This window comes from Protopterus annectens, chromosome 6.part1, assembly GCF_019279795.1.
Source record: "Protopterus annectens isolate FY-2018-M chromosome 6.part1, PAN1.0, whole genome shotgun sequence".
Taxonomy (NCBI): Eukaryota; Metazoa; Chordata; order Ceratodontiformes; family Protopteridae; genus Protopterus; species Protopterus annectens.
Genome location: NC_056738.1, coordinates 222,048,128 through 222,071,298, shown reverse-complemented (window position 1 = coordinate 222,071,298; position 23,171 = coordinate 222,048,128).

Below are 23,171 nucleotides of genomic sequence, written 5' to 3'. Positions count from 1 at the left end.
AATCCTTTATAGCAACCACACACAAGTACCTCAAATAATTTGGTGAACCAAACAGCTACCACAACAGTTGGCTGAACAACTTTAGGAGGCTACCGAACCATCTAACTAAAGTTCCCTTCAACTCCTAAACTGTACCTACTGCTCAGCCATCCTACTGCAGTCGTTTTAATCTATTCCCCTCCCCTGAATGTTATACTATAGCTGAGACCATACCAGCAGGCCCCACAGTAGCAATGAAAAAAAGGAGAAAAAAAAAGTAAAAAAATATATATATATATATATATATATATATATATATATATATATATATATATATATATATGGGTGTACTTCATTTGCCCGAACTTCCATTTGCCCGACACCCATTTGCCCGAGACCAAATGACCGAAATTTAATTTGACCGATACTTCATTTGACCAACACGTCATTCGACCGACAAGTATTATTGGCAAGAAAATGGGATATGCCCCCTTCCCCACTGTAGTGCAACGCCGGAGTTAGAATATATAGTTAGGGGGGGGGTGTTGGAGGCACAACTCCCCACAATGGGGGGTGTGGGGGGAAGCCCCTCACTTAATTTCATATTCTATTGTTTAGTTTTGCTTTAATATTGCTTAATAAAACAAAAGTAAGTGGGGGGGCTTTGCCCCTCACCCCCCCCAACTATATATTCTAACTCCAGAGTCGCACTACAGTGGGAAAGGGGGCATATCCCATTTTCTTGCCAATGATACTTGTCGGTAAAATGAAGTGTTGGTCAAATGAAGTGTCAGTCAAATAAAATTTCGGTCAAATGGGGTCGGGCAAATGGGTGTCGGGCAAATCAAGTTCATGCCAAAATGTGATCCCTTACTCATCTACATTCACATAAAACCCTTTAAGCCCCTCCTTATACACACCTCATTTCCTGCCAGTCCTCCGTTTCATCTCCACCTCACTAACTTTCTTCCACTACCCTCTTAATTCCCATTACTATTCCTAACTGACCCACACCTGAAGATGTCCCTGGACAAACTGGTTTGTTACCAAACTTCATTTATAAAGTGCATTTCTGAGCTTCTTGTGCTTAACTTTACTTACCTTTGCAAAGCTTAAAAGGTCTAGAGATTGTTTTCAGTGTAAAATGCACCACAAATGCATGTAAATAAGTAGATAGCTCAAGGGGTGCTGCAAGAGGCATACTGACAAATCTGAAGGGAATCATTACTGTTTATGGTAGGGGAAAAAAAAAGAGATGCCAGCCACCATGCTAGTAGAGCACATCTATTAATAGAAAACATTCCAGAGTAAAAAAATCAACAGCACATGTGTGTGTGTGTGTGGGGGGTGGGGGGGGGGTTGGAAGCAGGTTATTTATGTTTCCCTTAGACTCTGACTTTCATTCAAACTCTTCAATGTGTAAAACCACCTGATTATGGCAAGATAGAGCCCCAAATCTGTCTTGTTTTAAAATATACCAGAATGAATAAAGAACAAATCTAAGTAAAAATGAATTCTAATAATAAGTAATCACAGACTGAGGTGGGGCTGACATATTTTGGACTGATGTGACTTTTCCTTGGTAGGTAAGCAAGTCTGACTTCACATATCACCCACTTCTTGTTTATTCCTTTGTAGCTTAATTAAGTCATATCCCCTATGGAAAAATCTGTGTAATAAATTAGGTGAGAAAGAGCAATAATTTTCTTCCCTGGAGCAATGTTTTTTTGTATGCATAAAGTGGGACTTGCGTATCTTTTTCACTGTGTGCATGTGTGTGCATGTGTGAGGTGAAATCTGAAGGCTGAAAGAAAAGAGATTCTCTGGAGAAAGATTTTCTGTAGACAGATGATGGTATTGTACCTTCAATCAACCTTGCCACAGTAACATCTAGAAAATCAATAGTAAATCATTCAGCATGTGTTGTAAAATGTAGAACATACCTTACATATGGTTATTATATGAGGTGAATTGTACCAAAATTTCCCCAATACCATACCATAGCAACCAAATACCATCCAGATAACATTGCTGCACAGCAACATAATGTAGAAAAAATATTATTTGGGTTGTCATAAACAAATGTCCAAAAAAAAAAACATAAAAAGATCTGCATACACTGGGACAAATGATGCCCCCATTGCTGTACCTTTCATTTGTGAGGAGCACACATCCTGGAAGTGAAATGCTTTTCTGTTTAACACTAACTCAGCCAGCCGTAAAACAAAATAATTATTCTGCTCCAACTGATATCTAAAGTACTTGACTTCCCAGATCATGGAAGATGGTAATAAATAATCACTTGACATCTAAAGTACACATAAGCACATCTTGATCTAGATGAAGATCTACCATAGGGCTCAAGAGATGTCCTACTCAGTCGGGCATAGTTTCTATTACTGACCCTATCTCAGACCTCATACCCAAATGTCTAAGCCTCTCCTTGACATGGTCCATGCTAGGATTCAGGATGCTACTCAAGTTTTGAACTGTAAAGTCTGTATTAAGTAGTTCTGTATGCTGTTGTAATTGACATACCTTGACTCCTTTCCACCCATCCAGTTGTTATATACTAATGTCTTGATTCTTTACATAACTTTAAAAAAGAATAAGACAACAAAACTAGCCTTATTCTTCAAGTTAATTTAGTTCCCATAAATATCCATTAGTAACACAATTTAATAACTTATGCAACTTCAAAGGTACTTTCTGCTTACTAAAACAACTTTGTTCATAAACCGTCATTTTGCACTTCTGACCAGTTGCCTTATTGCTGTGATAAAAATGCAGCACAACCTAGAAAAGTGAACCGATGCAGCAGTCTGACTAAAATAATCCACATAGTTCTCTCATCTCTCAAACAATAGCGATAGTAGAAGAACAGCATGCTTGTTTGTTTGTTTATGCTTATTTTTTCAGAATTTAATTCAAGTACTCCTCACCTTAACATGCCTCTTTTTCCAGGTCCTTATTTTAATCCTACCTAGCTCCTTCAAGTCATCCATTCAAAATTTTTACCTGAAAAATCTGTGTGCGACCCTATTTAACCGGAGTTTGACCCAATGACTGTTTAAATTATGCATCAACTCATTCAGCAATACACAGAACAGAAGTAAACATGTAGGAGGGACTGAGAAAACCAAAAGATAATTTTAAGTCTATATAAAGAGCTAGTGTAGCAAAGCAATACATTAAAGAGTATTTTGTCAAATGAAGTTGAAATATCACTTCACATTCTAATTACTATTTCTGCTTCAAGCATGAAAAAATCATGTCAAAAACTAATTGCATTCTTTGTGGCATGAAAAGAGAAACCCTGACAGTAAAGATACCAGTGAACTTCTAGTGTATTCTTTGATTTGACTGCTTAATATTCAGCCTGAAAGCATCATGAGTTGTAGGAAAATGGCTATATGCCAGGTTCTGCCTACAATGTGTTAAATTTGTAGAAACACATTTCTCTACCTTCATGATTTTATATAAACCAGGGATCGATGCTCGAAGCAGTGTTGGGGGTAGAATGTTCTTCATAAAACAAATGTTTTTTTAATTAAAGGTCTCCCAGTCATATAAATTAGGATAATCACAAATGTGAAACTGCAATCATCCTAATTTTAGCTACAGAAAATGACTTCTTTAACTAACATAATCTGAATAGTCTCATCAGTTTATAAGAAAAAACATATGAAATGCTTTTATTAATGTCTGTTTTGTTCTCTGAATAGTATTACAAAAGGTAAGCTATAACCACAATAGCCTGAATGAAGTAGCTATAAAATTGTGAGTGACATAATTTGAGGAGTTTACCCTTGGTCTCCCTATCCACATGGTAGTAGTGCAGTGCATAATCTGCTTTATGTGAGGCAGTGACATGCCACATGCAGATGGTGCATTCTGCAGTGGCACAGATGACTGCAGAATGGTTCTACTATGTGTTCGAGTCACAAGCACTGGAAACCTTTGTACTGATGCCAGGGAATCAAGTGTCTTGTAGCTTATACAGGCTGTTGTTCGTGCTTCCACTCAAATATGAGTTGGAACAAGCAGCTGTTGCACCTTACCTGAGCACAATGTTTGAGTTTGAGCAAGCTGACTTAGGCGGCCATAATGACAGAGAGGAAGGGGGTGGGAGTGTAGATTGGGGTAGCAAATGGGAAGGACATTTGGGATGATGGAGAAAGGGGATTTTAGAGTTAGGAGTGGGAGCAGGGTTTTAGGATTATGGAGAGAGAGGCAGGGGAGTTTTAAATTTAAGGAGTGTGAATGAAGTTTAGTGTTAGTGAGTGATCAAGGAAATAGGTTTCGGGATGTTCTTATACTTTTATTTGAGAATGTATTATAGTGTGCCTTCAGCTCTTTATGCCACATCTGAATGGCAAATGCAGTGTTAGCTACTATTGTAACACAGCACCTGAACTTGACTGTAGTATATCATTGTGGTTGTACTATGATAGCGTCAGTGTCAAAGAGACTGGTACAAGTTTTTTAGTCATTGTGACTATACTGGTTACTATTTCAATTCCAAAGTGCAATGCAAATGTTCACAATATGTAGAATCTGATCAAATCTATTGTAGGTTACATCATGACAAACTTCAAATGTCAGGAGCTACTTGAGATATTTTATCATGGCAGACACTGTAATGGGACACACAGGAACACATGCACTGCTATGTACTAGTGTGCCTCTTGAGTGCCCCAGTAAAAATATGAAGATGCCTTTTTCCCGTTGAATTTGTGCACATGTATTCATAGTAGTGCACTGGATTCAGTGCAACATTCTATCATTAATTTGGAACACACTGTATTTGTTGCACTGTTCATCTTTCCCTGCTGTTGGGTGTGATTAAATGGCAAGCCTAACCAATGAGAGAATCGCAAAATGGACCTGTCTGGATAGTTAGAATTTCATGCCATGAAAGAGATTCAAAACAAATTTACCATAACGTGCTTTGTCACTATTTTTTCAGCATGCATTTTTGAACAAAAAAGTATGAAATTTTAATGACTGGCACTATTGATGGACTGCAGTCTATAGTAATTTACCAGAAAATAATGATGATTGATGAGGAGGATGATAATAATTATGAGGGAAAGTGCAAAAAAGACTAAATTGAAGATGTTCTGATGTAATATTTTATTATAAATCTATATAGTTGGTATGTTCATATTTTTATGTCACTTAGTGCTGATGTAATATTTTACTAAAATCCATTCTCACGTCTGGCTTAATAAGTGGTCTGATACTTGATGCGATTAAGATGGGGAAGATAGCAGAAAAGCATGGTAATGACATAGAAGGGTAATCCAGTTGGACAGTGTATCCTGATGGTGGTACTGATATGGGGGTCATCAAAAGAATTTGTTGGCTGTAGCAGTTTGTTGCTGAACAAATAACCTTAAATATACATGCAGTTCTGTACTTTACTACTTTACCTTTTTATTCATTTTTTTTGCAAGATCATGCATGATGGTTCCCATTTTCTCAGGCAGTCTCAGTTTTCTTTTAAAGCATGATTAGATGATCTAGATCACCTTTGTCTGTTGGAAGAGAATTTTTAGTTTGGTTGTCAGCAAGTGTGGCTGTTGCTGGCACTGTTATTTTGTAATCAGCTCATGGTCTATGGCATTTCTCTTGTTTCCCTTGCAGAGTTTAGTTACCTGACTGGAGGAAGAAACAGTCTAGTAAATCAAACATCTCAGCTGTACCTCTTTTGGCAGTACCAGACAGTTTCCAGCCAGGCTGTCATATAATACCAGCCAGTCCCGGTAAGACCCAATGACAGGTTATAGTTAATCAAACCAAGAAGATGGTAGCTGTGAAAGGTCAAATTCTGAGTTATTGAAACAGTGTGCAGGAGCAGTTCAGATGCAGAGAAGGTGGAGCATAGTAACATATTTGTGTTGGCTTCTTGTGTGAAAGTCAGGTCTGTGTCTTGTAGTAAATGCAAAAAGGGGACAGTTACAGATTTTTTTATTTTTTTAAGAGCAGCAGTTCTCTGATTTTTGCTCACTCAGTGCTTTGGCAAAAGACTGCCTCTTAGCTAATATATGAATTCATCTTTGAAGACTGCCATTGGTTGTCGTGGCATCCAAGTCTAGACCTTGCTGAATCTGAAAATAGACTACAGACCCACATTAATGTAAAGAAAACCACCTGCAGGCAAGTCATGTGAACAAGTACCTCCGTAGTAAATGGTGTGGTGTGAGAAGGAGCTGATCATGTTATACATTTGTGCCATGGATGGTTATTATAATTTTCTTTGTTATGTTCATTGCTTCAGTATTTTAAAGACACAGTTATTATATTCTTATTGCCATTAGGTAATACAACATTTTATTACACAAGTTTAATTTACCAATAGTGTAGTGTGAGATTGCTAATCTAGTTTAATTGCAGCTTTTTTTATGGAACAATGATACTGTGCTTATAGACAAACAGCCTATCTGGTTCACAGGTATCTCCAACTACACTTCCATCCATCCATCCACACATCCACCTATCACCCCTTTTATCACAATACTTGGTCCTAATAAAGCTATCTGAATAAATGCAGCTTGTCAAAACTGTACTACTGAAAGTAGGGTTGAGATTGAAGGGAAGATAATTAATACATAGCAACCTTACAATGACCTTGCAAATAGAAATATTCATCACCTGTCTTTGGTTCTAATCTTGACATTTATTTATGGATTCTGGTAGCCATTTGAATCCCCTTTGAAGACTAGTGGTAGACTATGGTTTAATAATTATATATCTATATCTATATCTATATCTATAGCTATAGCTATATCTATATCTATCTATCAATCTATCTATAGTTTGTTTCGTACATATATATATATATATATATATATATATATATATATATATATAAAGTTCCCCTTCACAAAATCGAATTCCTATAAACTCGAAATTCATAGCCTAGAAGCCAGAATCTCGAGTTTACAGAAACTTGAAAATGTGAAGGGGAAATAAAAAAATATATATTCTAATGTTTTTGCAGGGGGCTCCCCTGCACCCCCCACACCCCGCTACTTAAATATTCCTACTCCGAGATCACACTACAGTGAAGGAAAGGGAAATCTCCTGTTTTGCGCTACATGCATAAGCGCAAAACAAAAGATTTCACAGTTCTCCGCTATAGTGTGGTCACGTAGCTCTTAGATGACAGCTGCAAGGGTGCAGTGGGACCTAGCCCCCTGCAAAATGGTAACTGAACACTTTTTTTTTCTAACCCTAAACTTCCCATTCACAATTTCGAGTGAAAGGAAGCTCGAGATTCTGGTCCTGAGATTATGTATTTCGACCTTCCATTCATTCGATCTTGTGAAGGGGAACTATATACATATATATATATATATATATATATATATATATATATATATATATACACACACACACACACACACACACACACACACACACACACATATATATATATATATATATATATATATATATATATATATATATATATATATATATAGTTAACATAACGGCCTTTCATTGTAATTCAGGGATTAAGGATTTACAAGCCTTCTTTACTGAAGTTGTGTGGGTCATTTTTCATTGTATGCCTGATATATTCACAGTTGCAGAAATATCCACTTTTATAGAAAAATAAAAGTGATTTCTTATTCAAGTGTGTATTGTGCCTTGAAGCTTAACTCTATGGTATGCTTTTGTGCATTGTCAAATTTTTTATGTCATAACTTTGTATTTTCTGGTACAAGTTTTGAAGGACTCTTGTGATTCTGAAAACTTGAAATGTTGAGAGGCAGGCACTTGTTTAAGGTTATAATATACCTCTAAAGCTATGATATTGCTTCACAAAATGTCAGCTTTATTGCATTTGAAATGCCATCATTAATTAAAGTGGCAAATTGAGGAAATTATATATGAATATATAGAAGTTAAATATTATAACTGATGCTTTATTCAAATCAAGGTAAGCTGCATGGACAGATAAACCTTCCTCCATGGTGGCTGTCACACTTTCAGAAATTTGAGGTCAAGCATACAAGATGTATCTTCAGCAAAAGCATACCAGATTCAGTTATATTGAAAGTTTTGTAAATCTTAAGTTAGTTAAATACTAATTATATGTATCAGCTTGCAAAATATGCTTGTGTGGCTGTCTGTTCCATAATTATTGGGGTCTGTGTAAGGGACCACTTTGTGACTAGGGACCATGACAGATTGCTTCAAGGGATTATGGGCACAGACAGTTTTTAATGTTCTTTGAAAATTTTACACAAAGGGGTGTACTAGACATTTTTGCTCCACAAATCAGAATTTCTGGTATCTTATCTGGTCCAATGGAACTTCTAATTTTCCTTAATGAGCACAGAAGTGACCATTTCAAATGTAATTGCATTTAGGCTTCTTACTGTCTGTGCCCAGAACACTGTTCCCGATAGGTATGCTAGTGTGTCAGTTATATCCATCTCTGCTAAGGTGATAACATTCTGGTCTAGCACAATGGGTTATAATCACCTCAGCTTCATTTTTAAGGCATGGTTGTAGATGATCATTTTGTCAGTCATCTTGATGGCAAGTTTTACCTTTAGTGAAGCATCATTTTTTTGTTTATTTTGGTGAGCTAATTTTACAATAGTATGAACTTCACTTTGCTGAGTTGGGCTGGGTACTGTTTGAAGTCTTTAGATACTGTTCCAGTTTAATAATTTGAATTTAGATGTCCGCCATTTAGGTTTGTTGTAGAATTTTTTGCTATATTTATGACTTATAGGCATGAATTCATCAAAGGTATACCTAGCCTTTCTGTTTCTCAGAGCTGTTCCCTAATCTGATGGTGTCACCTCCAACTTTTAACTTGAAGTAAAAAAAGAAAAACAGCTTTATATACTTTAACCTGTAGTGAACTGATTGCTATAAATGTGACAAGCAGCTTGCTACAGCTAACAAGGAGTGAGCACTGAGCGCCTAACCCTGACAGAAAACACATTAGTGGCATATGTTTCTGAATGCTAATAATGGACTAAATCACATACATAGCACAAAAGCACTTCTGCAAATGCATCACTGTCATCTTTCACCCTGATATCTTGCACCTGGAGTGGCCATCCCCTTTGGCCTACACCAGCTAGACCTCAGGAATTTATCAGTGCAGTTATTCAGAGTGTTGAAGTAAGCTTTGACTGATTCATCAAGAGTTTGTAAGGGGGGGCCTAATGTACCACTACAAATGATGGAAGATAATTGTTCTAAACACTATAGCTTCTGTTTGAAAAAATCCTTAAAGACACTATCATTTTGTCTAAGTCTTGATTTGGTATAAATGAAAAATCAGACATTAATCCATTGTGGTCAGATGAAAGTGGGTGGAGCAACATTTAGCTTAGCATAGCAGCTAGAGATGTTTGTCAGAATGATAGCTAATATTTTTTTCCTTACTAATGATTTAAAGAATGGTGTGATTGTGTTGCAAAATACTTAAGGCATGCTATGATTTTACTTTGACAGGGCGCTCTTTTTTGCAAATGGTTAAATTGTCAGTGTAAATGTGTGTGTGCGTGTGTGTGTGTGTGTGTGTGTGTGTGTGTGTGTGTGTGTGTATTGCGTGAAGAATAATTTTTGCTGTCATATTCGAGACCTAAAATGGTTGTGGTGCACTAAGATGATGCAATTAATTTCAGCCTAATCAGATATGTACCAGCCAATGATATCCTTCTATTTTGTAATAGTGATTTAGAAAATGTAAACTTTTTTTTAACTTGTACTGCAAATGCTTTTTTGATGCAAATGGTTTAAGTTGTCAATATTGTTTAAACACAGCAAGACAAGGGCAATAAACTGCTTACTTAGTAGACACACGGGATGTGCAAGTGTGCTAGTAAACTGTGATGTGTGTGACCTTTCCAGTGAATGCATTTAATTAAGACTAGCTGCCTTGATGTGATATAGGAGTTTGTCACAGTATAACACTGCTACTAAATACCAGTTATGATTGCATGTGGATAACTGCAGGAAGAGACTGCATTGTGGTGCAAGGGCTTGTTGTGTACACCACCATTACAAAAACCTGAGGGAAAGATGGTTGAATGGAACAGTACTATGGAACCACAAATGATAATCCGTATAACAGGCCAGTTTACAACCACAGATTAAATTTTATACCGCATGAATGATTATGCTGTATTTGAAGTGGACTGATAATGTAAATATTATACTAAAAATGTTATAAAGCAAATTATCTCTTTTTTTGTATAATGCTGTGATGCCCCTGTATTTTGCAGGGAAGCAACCAAAATGGGTGTGTACATGGTCTGTACATGACTGCAGAAGTTGTTGGCTACCACATATGCTGTATGCTGTATGCATGGCTGTACTGTTGAAGATCTATAGAGTACATCTTTTAGTTCTAAAATTAAGATGTAGAGGTATGGGCTGTAACTCTTTGCATGTCTGTTGGGTACAGTCTTGGGCAGCAGCTGTTACACCAACAGGATAGTAGAAGAAAGGTCTTGCTTTAAACAAAACTGAATTTTTAGTGTTATGTTGTCAGCCACTCTGGGTTTCTCTTGACAAACATTATTGCAGAATGTCCCATTATGAACTATATGTAGAGGGGCTCATAAGCTGTATTTTGCTTTTTCTGGTTTACAGTGTAGACTACATTTAAAGGAAGAGCCTTAAAAAAACTGCCTGCAATTGGATAGTTTTGATCGCTTATAATTAACTGCTGTTTTGTTGCTTATACATGTGCAATTCTTCTGGAGTATCACCCATGTATAAATATTTCAAACTTTTGTTAAGACAGTGGATGTTGTTAAAAATGTCTTTACTCCTCTGAATCTTCATGTTTATTTCAGCTATATTAATGTAAGACGTTTACAAGATGCAATGACTTTGTTTGGCAGAAGGGTTTTAGCAAGTAAAATGTCTTACTATAAATGGCAGAGCATCAGTTAGCTGGGTTACATTCTACATCCCCAATATTTTAAAAGTTGTCCTTTTCCACCTTTATTTGGGGCAAGTTGGTTACCTAACTTATATAGGGTGTCACACTGAACTTTACACTTTCTTCTTCAAAAATTTGATAATATTCATTTTAATGTTTGAATTATTGATATTCACAAGGAATCAGGGACATTAGATTGTCAAAAAAATGCATGTTCCTCTTTCGCAAGTTAAATACTTCTGTCACAGGATCAGGGGTGGATCCAGGCTCCTTTTCTTGACAGGCACAATAGAGGTACAACAGCTAGCTGATGGAGCACAAAGGACATGTCAAAAAAATACAGAAGAACTGCTGATTTGTCATGCTCAAGGGCAATGGCTTAGATCAAGTGTCAGTATGTTACAATGTATCATGTGAAGGGTGTAGCTACCAATGCAACAGAGGAGGGAAAATGTCATGCACAGAGACATTTGTCCCTCATTAGAAAAATAAAAATATCATTAACCTAAATTCAAGAATAAAAAGTCAGACTTATTTTGTCAAGTACTGTACTGTAATGATTGTGTTTAAATAGCCAACACATTTTGCCAATGTTCAAGGTAAAATACATCTTCCAATTGCAGACATCAGTGAAAAGCAATGCTGTTTAAATATCTGTTAATAGTTCTTTGAATTAGAAGAGGGTATGTGAGCACTGGGACTAAAAACTGAAAGCCTACATGCAGCTCAGCTAGTTTATTTTGTTGAGCATTTATAACTACTGTTAAAGTGGTAAGAACTGCTTTAACAACATAAATCAGAGTAGTTTAAGAATGGTAAACAGGAAAATAGGTTCCAGAAGCTGTGCAATATGCATGTGACTCACATTACTGCCATTCTATTTACATGGAATTAAAAAAAATAATAATTTCTTTATGTCCAGCATTACTCGTATGAAGGGAACTTAAAGTGGATTCTGGGGAAAATCCTCCAAGATCACTTTTAGAGTGGCAGGTCCACTGAGATATAATAACTGTAACCACTTACTGAGGCATTAAAATAGCCAGAGTACAAAGACAGTAATAAAAGAACTGAGGAATAGGATCCACCATAATAAACTAATTTTATTTATTCATACATTTTATTGAGTGGGTTAGTCCCACTAGGCAAATGACCTATTTTTTGGGGAAACCCAAAGTGGTATTCCTACAAGGGAAATTGGAAGAGGGCACTAAAGAATGTCTACTCTTTTTGATAAGTGCCATGGGATCTTTTACATCCATGTGAGCTACAACTAACTCAGGCCGATGGCGCCTGAGTTTAAAATCTCATCTGAAGGACAGAACACCCTGGAGAAAAGCACTCCCTTCTGCTCCACTGCAGTGTCAGTAGTGAAAAAATTCAGTCGAAGAACCTGATGTGTTAACCCACAGCCTTTTGCAAAAAGTATAGTATGTTATCTGTTGAGCTACTGAAATTGCAAATAAGCAGAAGAGTTTTACAGCCCCTCCATGGAAAATAGCACTGAAAGCCAAAAGCTGTGCCAATTAAATGCAACAACCGGATCTTCTCATTACTCTGTTTCTGGTTTGCTGTAATAATACCAGTAGAAGTCATATATATATGAATGATTTGGGGTAGCACTATACCTCTCAACTTCTTTAGCCAAGATTTCTAGACAAACCAAATCACAGGAGAACCAGAATAATATTACATTTCATTTAGCACTTTCATCCTCAGATAATCCAGGACTTCTTCAGAATGAATTAATCACACCCTATAGCTGTTTAAATACAACAAAACTGTCACATAATCACAAACCCACCAATAATATAAGTCATTTACATCATTAGTAAACCATCCCCACAAGTATATTAAACATTAAATCAAATTAAAAAATGCATATATCTAATTCCTATCAACTAAAACACATTAACAGCTCCAAAATACTATTCATGTTATTATAGCCTTAAGACTCAATAGCAGCCAATGTAGCTCCCTATGCTGAATAATAGCTTGCCAACTGCCTCCTTCTAATAGGGATGGGATATCGCTAAAATAAAAAAAAGATACATTTATTGAAGTTGGGGCAAAGGTAGAATGCTTATAAAATGCATTGTTACTATTCTCCTTGTGTAAACAGTATAAATGCTCATAAATAGATTGTTTTGGTGATCTCTCAGTTTTGTCCACATAAAATGCTTGGCACGCTTTACATGATGCTAACTAGACTATCCCTGCAGTGTTACAGCTGTAGTTACCCTTACAATAAATCTTTCATGGGTAATTAACCACTTCTTCCTGATTCACTGTATTAGTAAATGAACAATAGGAGCATGCACCACATCTATTTATCATAAATAAGACCGCTCCCACAGTATTGTTACCTAATTCTGGTATGCTTTTTTAAGTTCCTATCTCCCTTAAAAACATTAAGTTGAAAAAGTTCAGGAATCCCCCCTCCAAACACAGAATAATAGATTATTTTTATATTTTCTCTTTGCATACCTAGTTGCAAAATTCTCAGTGAAAACAAACTCAGTCTTTCTCCCCTTTTCAGATAGTATTACTTCATTCTACCAAGTACATCACTACATTGCAAATATTTTGATTTTTGACGCACATACACCCATTAGTTAAATCCATCTGTATGACTGTACACCTTAGATATTTGCTTCAGATCAAATAAATGGATACATTCATACATGTTGACCCAGAAGTATATTTCAGCTTGTTGATGACAGGACTACACAGAGCAACATTTCACTGACCTCTCAGCTTCTTAGCTCAGGAATCAGAAACAAGGAACAAATTCAGGACCAGTTTTTAAACATTTTATATGATAAAATCATTGTTGCTTTATCAAGCATTTTCTGAAGGATGCAAACTTTGACACCTATATACCTGCCATTATTTAATGACTTCAATCTACAACAATTTGCCAGAAAGCAACACATTTTACAAGGAACAGAACACAATAACTCACAATTTTTATACTCAAGAATTCTGGAAAAAAGACAAAAATAAGTTGGGGGAGGGGAAACAAAGACCACAAGATGCACACATTTTAAATATAGATTTTATGTGTTTGTTTACTAGGTAAACCCACTGAAGAAAGTGTCCTTTTCATGGGTAAACCAGGAGTACTATCAAAGTGAGGTAAATGAAGATGAGAAGGTTCAAACCTTGTACTTTTTACTAGGGGAAGCAATCCATTACCAGCTCAGAGCCTTAAGTGGCATTTCCAGACAACTCTTTTTCAACAGGTATTGCATGGACATCCATTTTCTTAACAATGAGAATTATGAAATTCCCTTGGTGATTTACAAAAAAAAAAAAAAAACATGCTAATGAAAGTCTAGCAGCTGGTGTGAAGGATTAAGGCTCCCTGCTCTTAATGAGTAGGGTACTGGGTTTGATTCTTTCTTTTTACTGTGTCACTCTAAGCAAGTCACTTACCTGGCTTAAACTGAAAGGGGCATTTCACACACACACACACACACACACACACACACACACACACACACACACACACACACACACACACACACACACACACTTGCTTCAGAAGTAAATTCTCCTTCTCTTACTAGTGTAGTGGAATATGTGTACAGATCTCATAATTACTTAAGAAGTGAAAAGATGAAAAGTAAACTAAATTTTTTTTTGTTTGTTTTGTCTGTCTTTTAGGAGGTACAACATACCTAGTCAGTCAGAACATGCATTATGTATTTGTATTTGAGCTAAGACTGAAAGCACATTTTCTTTATAAAAAAAAAGATGAAATTGAGATTTAGCTCAAATCATCTAATTGTTATTCATGTTTTAGTAAACCAGGAAGTATAATTAATGTACCCTTCAGAAATTAGTCTTTGTAGAATGCAATGAGAATGATACCCTAGACCAATTAAGAAAATTTGTTTTGACAAAATAGAAGAAAATCTTAAAATAATAAATTGTTCTGAAACAGGATGTCTGAATTTCATTTAAGAGATGTGCAAGTTCGGAATTTTCTAACATATTTATTTTAGTCATGCCACTCCATCTTTTTAGTGGAGATTCTTTTCACAGCTGTCTCAGTAAGTTTCTGTAAGACCATGAATCATTTGATGATCACAATTTGACATATTCTTCAACTACTACAGATGTTTTTCAGCTTAGAGCAGATCTCTTTGGCAACATATTCAGAAATTCTGTTGCCTTAGTTCCTAGACAAATTATAAGTGTGGCTTCAACATGGCATTTTGTTGATGAATAGTATTTGAAAAGGTCAGTACAGTGGTAATAGTTCAGCATGTAGATTTACATGGGAATTTTATGTTTAAGGATGAAATGATTTAGGGTTTTAGCTTTCAAATGTCATTAATTGCTAATAACAGAGATGACTTCACTTGATGACTATCACTGAAAAATCAAGCATCAGATATACAGAGCTCTTGACTTTAAAACTGACTTTATTCTTCACTGAAAAAGCTGATGGCAGACTTGAAGGTAAGTTTACATATTATATAAAACTTCTTCAGTATTAAGAGTTAAGATTTAATTGCAGACTTTCAATAGTTCTATAAAAGTAAATCATCAGAGAATCAAAACTGAAAATACGCATACTAATTTACAAAAGAAATCTAGCAATGTCTCTTTACTAGGACTTTAATCCATAACTATTGCCAATCATTGTGTAGAAGTGAACAACATCTATAAACTAATCATTGCATATAAGTGCATACATTTAAAAGGAAATAACTAAATTCTTCATGTTGTATGAAAAAACAGCTTAAGCCTAAAACTTTTCTCATGTTTCATTTAGTTTACCATTAGATAAGGCCATGTTGTTGAGAAGAGCAATCCATGAACATTCCAGTTGCACTGCTATGCTCCATCCTCTCAGATAATGCTAGAATGAACCGTATCTATATATAACTAAGATTCAGCACAATATAGCATGGATACAACTGTAAAATTGCTCTCATGTATGTTTTTTTGTTATATATAATTTTTAATTAAAAAAGAAATAATATACATATTTTCAGTTTAGTTCTCTGTTAAAATGGAAGCTATAAGATCGGTCACCCTTTGTTAGGACATATTTAGATATTATATGCTGCGCATGTCTGGTATACCTGTCATTTCTTACACACACACACACACACACACACACACACACACACACACACACACACACACACACAAAAACAGTTTGGATTTTGATCCTGATGTTTGTCATGCAGTAGGTCTCCCATTAATTACCCAAAGCAGTTAAGCTATTAATGTGCTCCAGTAACTTCAGAAGCAAGAGTAAAGATTTACGCTATCATTAAGTGAAGTGAAAGGGGGAAAAGGGTAACATGATTTATCAACAACATTGCCAGTGATTAAACATAGCCACTCTAAGACACAGGAAGGTGAAGATACTAACCTATGTCACTTATTAAAACACTTAACCTACCTCTCTTTTCAAAGGATGTCAACATTTGAAAATGCCTTGCATGGGGACTGGAAGAACAGTCCCTCAATGCAGCCCATGTCTATGTAGGGGAATTATTAAAAATGAAGAAAGCAGAGAGCAGGCATTAGTTATACAGACTTAAATTTTGTATCCCTCAAAGACAGCCTCCTGCCTCTCATAATTCAACTTCGACTATGAAGTGCTTAACTTACTGTCCATCCTATAATTTGTCAAATTATGCAAGTCTGTGAGAGATTCAGCTCTAGTAACTATTTTGTGAATTGTATTCCTATATGCAAGCATAGCCAGATCCCTTTATTATTTATTTATTTTATTTATTTATTTGCATTTGTTTACTAGGTAATGTCCACTGGACAAGAAGTCCTTTTTCAGTGGAGACCCGGGGAGAAAAACTCCAATGAACATAGTTATACAATAGCATAAACTGAATCAGGTATACAAAGAGATACAGGTATTATATAATAAGACAGTAAAAAACAGTAAAAAAAAGCATACATAGCTAGATAGACAATAGTGAATAGCATACGATATAATTACAAGTCAGTGCAAGTGTAGATATGATATAAACATTTAACTTAGTACAAATTTTGGTAAAGAGGGACCTACATCACAAGATTTAGAAAGCTATGGCAAAAGTAGTAGAGAAATGGGGGTGGGGTAGGAGGAATTTGATGATGGCAAAAGTCATGCCCATGGCAGTCCACATCTCATAGAATAATCTTTACATTCCTCTGACTGGACCTTGTTGGTTGCACTTGAGCCAAAGGATACTTCCTCAATTGCAGCAGGGTTCAGTGGTCTAGAATGAGGAGTGTCAACTGTATCTTTCCATATCAGATTTTACTACTCAGAATCAGGCAGCAGCAAGTTATTGCTTGATGTCAGCCTTAATAAAAAAAAAAAAAAACATCAGCTCTTGAATGCTTCTTCTGTCTTTATGTTACCTTTCATATGCTGGTGCCTATCACCTGACATCTTGTTCACACCCCTCAAAAGTATTGACCCTTTGCACATTAATAATGTTCAGACACGACCATTCTGTATTTGAGTTGGGGAGCTGAGGTCATTACTCACCTTGCACCCTGAGAGGAGTCAGATAATCTGAATGACATTAAATTCGAGACAGTAATAACAACCCATTGTATCTCACAAACAGATGACCTCTTCTTTAGAGAAACCTTCAAGTGTATAAAGATTACTGGCTTGTGGCACCTGTTAATTCCACACAGAATTATTGAATCACTATTATGGAAGAAGAACAAGGAATGTTAAGTCATCCCTCATTTGGAATGCATTATTAAAGTTGCCAGATGTTGCTCACCTGACTTCTGTGAGAGAAAAAATAATCTAGATATACTTGGTGGAGTCTTTCTTCCACTACTGGTCTTCTCTATTTCCTGTTTGCTGATTTGATTTTCAATGTTCCATTAGTAAAACTTGGTGAATTATGATGTCACTGCTCCTTCTAATGTTAAACCTCTGCCATCATGGCCCTGGACTGATGTTCATTTTCCATTTGTCTCATTGTAAAACTTCTCCTTCAACAGAATTTTGTTCCAGTCAGAGACAATTTGCCAGTGGATTTTACAGACTACATCTGGCTCCTGGACAAACAGTTCCTCTATACTTTATGACCTTGAAAGACAACCTGAATCCAAGGCCTCTCTTGACATGTTCTGAAATGTAAGCCTAGTATAGCTCCTGAGTAAAGCACGGAGGGGAATAATGTCAAACTCAAAATCACAGATGCATGTGAGACTGATGATGACAAATACAGAAGGACATAATGCCTGTGGCCATTCATATTGTGAGCAAAGTGAATGCACTTGAAGACCCCATAAGCTACACCTCCAGCTGCTTCCTAGAGTTGAAGATTTTTGGGATCTTTTTCAAGTTAAACAACCTGTATGAAAATATGGCAACTCAGATACTGGATGATTTTCCATCTGGGAAAATGTTACCTTTCTCATTTCTTCTTAGTGAAGCATAGTAAAATGATTTAACAACTAATGTCTTCTCCCTGTTATGGCTCTAAGATTCTTCCATTTTCATCCCACATATATACAAACCAAGTAACATAATACAAAGGGCAGGGCAGTAATCATCATTTGCAAAGGTGAGAGAGGGAGCACAAATGTGCACTGTCTTCCACAGAGAAATGTATAAGTGCTGGACAGAACAAACTTATCTTTCTGAAGTGCATGTAGGATGCCAGCAAGAGGGAATAACTGTTATGTGAATAGCCATTGGGCACTGGATGTTTGAGTGTGTGAGGTTATGGGCAGTGTGGTGGACTATGTGTGTGTGTGTGTGTGTGTGTGTGTGTGTGTGTGTGTGTGTGTGTGTGTGTGTGTGTGTGTGTGTGTGTGTGTGTGTGTGTGTGTGTGTGTGTGAGTGTGTGTGTTGTAGCACTGTGGCATGATGTAGCAGACAGGTCCAACATTCAATGTTCAGTATTTAATGCTATTTTACCAGAACTTGCATGGGTGGTATAGATGGGTGCACTAGTTGACTAAGACTATCTTCCATTACCTGACATGTCACTACCACAACTGACACAACCCCAGGGATGCCCTCTCCTGCCTCTAGGCACCTCCCACACCCAAAATTGCTATGGAATAGCTGCTGCTGCATGACCATGGCATTTGTGGTCTACATCCACAATGACTGCCATCCACAGAGGCAGAGATAGTTCTGCTGCATGGACCATGCAACTCAAATTGCATGAGAGTCTGGAATGATTTGTCTTGTGCCATCATTTGACCAAATCTATCAAAACTGCAACACATATGGGATATGCATGCACTGCCAGATATCATTCTACATACCCTGCATTATCCATATCAATTCTGCAAAGGCGGTGGTGGTACTATCCAGTGCGCCCACATGATGGCCCTGCAAAGTACTTTCTCATGTCCATTACAGCTTATGGTCTTGCCAAGGGTACAACATAGGTGAATACCAGCTGTATTCTCTTTCTGCACACATACACACACACACACACACACACACACACACACACACACACACACACACACACACACACACACACACACACACACACACACGCACGCACACATACGCACACGCACACATACACACACACACGCACACACACGCACACACTCACGCACATACACAGACACACACACACACTTATACATAAACACACACACACGCGCACACACACACACACACACACACACACACACACACACACACACACGCACAGACATGCTCATAGTTTCATAGGTTCATAGGTGTGTACTAGGCTAATGGCCCTGGGGCCTTTACAAGCCTAGCCCACAGAAGTACCCTGGCACTGTGCCACCTGTCGTTAGTTCCCAGTGCCTCTGTCAAGTAGATCCACTGGAGTGATCCTCGAGGTGAACTTTCTATTACCCATCCACTCATCAAGATTTCGCTTGAAGAGGGCTAGTAAGGTGCTATGCTTGACATGTATGTGAAGTCTATTCCAGAGCATGGGTAGTCTCTGGGTTTTGAACATGTCCCTCCAGCATGTTCTGTTGATTGTGGTAATGAGTTTGAGGTCTCTGGAGCGTGTGGTGGGGAGGGATTGGGATTTCTTTAGATGTAGCATTTCTAACAGAGCTGGGTCACACATGGCTTTGCAAGTCAAGCAGAGATCGCCTCTTAGTAGATGATATGAGACAGAGAATAGCTGGAGTTTTTTGAGTCTTTCCATGTAAGATGTGTTTAAGGCCTAGGATCCTCTTTGTGAGGTACTTCTGTGGCCTCTCCAACTGTTGCAGGTGTCTCATGAGGTAAATGCTAAATGGGGCATTATATTCTATGATTGGTCTAATGAGGGAGGAGTAGAGAAAATGATTACCTCTTTCTTCGTGGATGCAAAACCCTTGGTAATGAGATGTGCCACATAGAAGGACTTTCTGACCACTGTGGCAATGTGGTGGTCGAAAGAGAGGTTGCTGTTAACCTGTGTCCCCAGATCTCTTATAACGCCTTCAGTGTTCAGTGAGCTACCATTGATATGGTAATTAGTGGAAACTGAGTTTTTCCCAAAGGGGATGACTATGCATTTTTTCCTTCACTTAGTAATTCCTCAAGCTACTTGTATACAATATGCAGACGATTCCACACTAATATGCTCAGCCACATCTTCATCCGAATTACAGTCCCTAACCCAAAATGTGTTCAATACAGTAGAACAATGGTTTACACAACGTTGCCTCCTTCTGAACCCCAAAAAAACTAAACTCTTGATCTTTACTCCCACACGTAAGTCTTCTCCAATAGAGTTCACAGTCATATCTAATAATGGTACTCTAATATCTTCTGACCCTACTACCAAACTTCTTGGAGTAACAATTGACAACAATCTCAACTTTGACACCCATATCATCAATACAATTAAAACTGTAAATAGAAAACTTGGCTCTCTCTATAGGATCAGACCTTTCCTTACTCCAGCAGCTAGAATAACTATCACCCACACTCACCTAATGTCTACATTCCTCTATGCCTCACCTATATATACTAATCTATCATAAAAGAACCTCCACAAAATGGAAACCACCTATAACAACATTGCCAAATTTGCTACTGGAAATCCTTTTAGAACTCACCACTGCACTAATCTAAAACCGCTAGGATAGCTTGAGCTACAAAATCAGCTTAAATTTCACCAACTTACCATTGCCCATAAGATCCTTTACCTACCAACCAATACTCCAATACTTTCTACCCTCATTACCCCCTGTAACAATCTTAATACCTTACGTTCATCAAATAAACTACTTGTCAGTATATGTAAATCCAACAACATGGCCGGTGACTCTCTATTCTCTAATACGGCTGGAAATCCTGGAACCTACTTCCCAGTGAACTTGCATCACTGTCCTCTTTATCACTTTTCAAAAATAAACTGAAACCTTACCTTAGAACACACTGGTTATGCCCCTGTTCTAAACCTGATTAACATTCCCTTATTTACTGGGCTCTGCTTACCTGCTAATCTCTCAGTACCAACTCCAGTCCTCCTTTATTATATATAGAACTTTAGACTTGCTATACTTAACTGACCTGTCCTGTTGATATTTTCTTAATTTTAGAATTGTATTTAGTTTCTTTATTTACCTGACCTTGTCTTGTTGAGATTTTCTTTGTATATGCGATAAGTTTGATAGAGTTATGTAGTTGAGCTTCCACCCTTTGTTAATGTATTGTACTAACATTTTTTTTGTTACTTAATTTTCTTGGAGCTTATCTCCCTGGGCCTCTACTGAAAATGGACATATATCCAGTTAGACCAGCCCGGTCAACAAATGTAAAATAAAATAAATAAAATAAAAAATGCATTTTTTTTGGCATTAAGCTTAAGGCCATGATCTTGACACCAGTCATTGGTCTTAGTAAGGCCTTTCTGTAGGATATCTGCATCACTTGGGGAGCTAATAATGGCTCCCAGCTTGCAGTTGTCTGCAAATCTGGTCAGCCAGAGTCCCCCTGTGTTGGCCTGGACCTCTGAGAAGTAGATGCCAAACAGAAGAGGACCCAGGACCGATCCCTGTGGGACTCCACTCATGACTGGTCAGCAGTCTGACTTGGAGTATGCTACTTTCACACTTTAGGTTCTATCGGTGAGCCAATTTGCAACCCACCTAATGATATAGGGGTTGATGCCTAGTTTGCTGAGTTTATCAATAATTCCTGAGTGAAGAATGGTGTGAAAGGCCTCGGCCAGATTGAGGTAGGCTGTATAAACTGCCTTACCTTCATCCACTGCTCTGGTGACTGACTCAAAGAAGTCAACCAGGTTGAGCAGGCATGATATACCTTTCACAAATCCAAATTGCGTGTGATCTAATGTTTGGAGATGCCCTATATCCTTGTTAATTAGGTCCATGATGATGTGCTCCATAGCCTTACATATCAGACTCATCAGGCTAATGGTGTGATAATTTCTAGGGTCTGTACTTGCTCCTCCTTTATGGAGAGGGATGACTGTGCAGTGGACCATTTGGTAGGGGAAAAGCCTGAGGTGAGGCTGTGAGTGAACAGAGCACACAGATGTGATGCAAGTTCACTTTGTAATTCATGTAGAATACAGCCAGGGATATTGTTGGGTCCCATGGAAGCTGTATTCTTGGCCTTAGACAATGCAGCCTTAACCTGTGCTGCAGTAATGTTGGGTGCCTGACATTCTTCCGGTATTTAGATTGGTCTTTTGGGGGGTGGGTAAATTTGGCACTGAATCTGTCAGCCAGTATGTTGGAAATATCTGTTGGCTCAGTATAGGAGGTACCATTGTGCAGTAACAAAGAGCAAATCTGGGTATTGCCATGGAGATCCTTGATATAACTATAGAAGACTTTGTGGTTGTTTTTAGTGTCTGCTGCAATTCTGCCTTCATAGCTGGCTTTGGAGGTCTTGATGAGGGATCTCAACTTTTTGTTGAGGCTAATAAGGGAATTTTTCCAGTCTTGTGACTTCACCTTTTTCTGCAACAGTTTCAAATACTTGTCTGTTATGACCCGCATCTACAGTACCATTTTGGGTTCTGCTATACTAGCATACAGTGAATATAACAGTACTATGTTAATATGCTATACAACAATACATGCCCTAAGCATAAACTATGAACAGGTATATCTGTGCCTCATCCTACCACATCACAGTGGTAGCATGCCTTTTTTTGGAGCTACACTTCACAATTGTTGGGCGTGCCTCCTATTGACCTTCATATCTATTCTATTACAACTCTGTCTGCCTCACTGACTTCTCTTACCACATATTAAAAATCTAACCGGCACTGTGTATTTCACCAAAGCATTTATT